The sequence below is a fragment of the Parasteatoda tepidariorum genome, chromosome 5, assembly GCF_982258835.1.
Source record: "Parasteatoda tepidariorum strain Cologne lab strain chromosome 5, Ptep-v5.0, whole genome shotgun sequence".
NCBI lineage: Eukaryota > Metazoa > Arthropoda > Arachnida > Araneae > Theridiidae > Parasteatoda > Parasteatoda tepidariorum.
In genome coordinates, this window is record NC_141759.1 from 110,251,970 (window position 1) to 110,254,280 (window position 2,311).

Sequence of the window (2,311 nt, forward strand, 5' to 3'; positions counted from 1 at the left end):
CACGTAGACGAAATGATTCCCTAAACTGTAGTGAGAAATAGCGCACTGCAAGTAATAAAACAACTGTAGTCGATACTTTTTGTAGCAATTTGTAATGTTGTGTGCTATTCTTCAAAAAAAAATTAAAATTCTGTTAAAAAGTTTTTTAAAATTAATTAAAATTTCTTTAAAATTATTTTAAAATTATTATAAAATTATTGTAAAATTATTATAAAATTATTTTAAAATTATTATAAAATTATTATAAAATTATTATAAAAGTATTATAAAATTATTTTAAAATTATCATAAAATTATTATAAGATTATTATAAAATTATTTTAAAATTATTTAAAATTAAAAAAATTTTTTTTTTAATTTTTCTAAAATTAAAATTTTTTTAAAAATTTATTATTTTATTTATTTTTTTTATTAAAAAAAAGTAGTGTAGTGAGTAGTACGATACAGAAAACAGTAGTTTGCAGAGATAACGTATTTAAAATCACTTATAACTAATATTTTTACCAGCCATTACGTAAAATAGATAACGAATCACTTTGATGACATTTTCGCATGCGAATGCACACTCGTGAAACATTGATGTTAATTCAAAGGAAGGGAACGTATTTTTTAATTTGGAGGGGGGGGGGTGATTGATATATTTTTTAAAAGTTTGTTTTGGTGATCTATAATTTCTAGCCAATTTTATTTATTTTTTAATACGTTTGTCGTTCATCAGGATAGTTGAAAAATAAATTTAAAAAAAAAGGTTCAATATGGAAGTAATTAGGGGGTATCAGAAAAATGATTTAAACATTGTGTTTTGTGCCCCAATATGTCCTCGTTGAGCTCTGAAGATTGCCCCCCTCCTCTGAGGTGAAAGTAAGTCCTCTCAGTAAGCCTACAACTTACTGAGGGTGAAAAAGGTAACTATTTAGACAAATGAGGTATTGTTTCCCATATATTGTTTGACACTGAATTGTATATACGCTGAATTGTATTTCCCATACATTGTTTGACATTGTAAATATGCAACATTACAGGGTGGCCACTCAAATCAGATTTCAAATGTCCTGTTTTACTAGGTAAAAAACTTAAAATTTTCAGGTCAGAGTGTTGTTTTTTTTCATGAAGTGTGAATGGTAGGATAGAAAAAATGTCAATATTTTAAAGAATTTTATTTAAAATGTTATTTTATTCTTTTTTGCTTTTCTCCTCATTTGAAATTAAAATATTTAAGGAATTTTTAGTACATCATTACCCATCAGAAAACAATTTGTTTTATAAAAACTGATTAAAATAAGTTAAATGGATCAAATCGTTAATGTCGGACGTAAATCACACGAAAGTAAAAAATGATTACTCATTTACAAATTGTGAATTACAATGAATTTGTTTGTAAATTAAATGTAAACTTCACTGACTTTTTAAGCCGACATTTAAATAAAGAATTGTATGAAGTTCTTAATTTGTAAAACATGATACATAATCAATTTGAAATTTTTTACTTCGGTGTCGGAAGCAAAATCTTTCTTCCTTCCTTTCCGTTTTATAGTAAATCACTAATATTCTCCCCCCCCCACCCCCACCGCAACCTTATATTTGGATAGATCCTTTTATGTGATCAGATTATTTTAAAATTTTTTCAGCCCTTAGAAAATTTCCTCCTCAAAACTTAATCTATGAACATATTAATGTCTTTATTATTTACCATCGAAATTAAATTGAAATGAAATTATAGATTGCGTCAATTTAATATGCGTCAATATGTCAATCTAATGATAACATAGGATACATTAATTCGACGCAATTTTATTATCAGATTTTAAAATAAAATTTAAATAAAAGTAATAAAAATATGCGATTTTATTTTTAATATTAGACTCGTTTTGCGTACATGTTGCCCCCCCCCTCCCTGTTGAATTCAAATATAAGATATCGTTTCCAGACTTTCAATTCAAAATACCTTTAATTAGAAATACATGTATTTGATATTTCCTCCACTAGATGTAGACACTACCGTTTTCTTATGACCTTGAGAGTTTTTAATTATTTTTCTTATATATAAATATTAAAGCGCATCATTTAGATTTAGTACCGAAGATGGTGGTTCTCTAGTTTAGCAACACGTAAAGGCCTTTATATGTGTAATGAACCAACTCCATTTTTATTTTTATTTTTAAAGGCTTACACAGTGGCGTGCAGGGAGGGAGCGAAGGGAGCAACAGTCTAAAGCAGTGATTCTCAACCTTTTTTGGGGGGCGGCACACTTTTAACGATTTCGAAATTTGACGGCACACAATGAAAAAAATTAGTTTAAAAGTTGTTTACT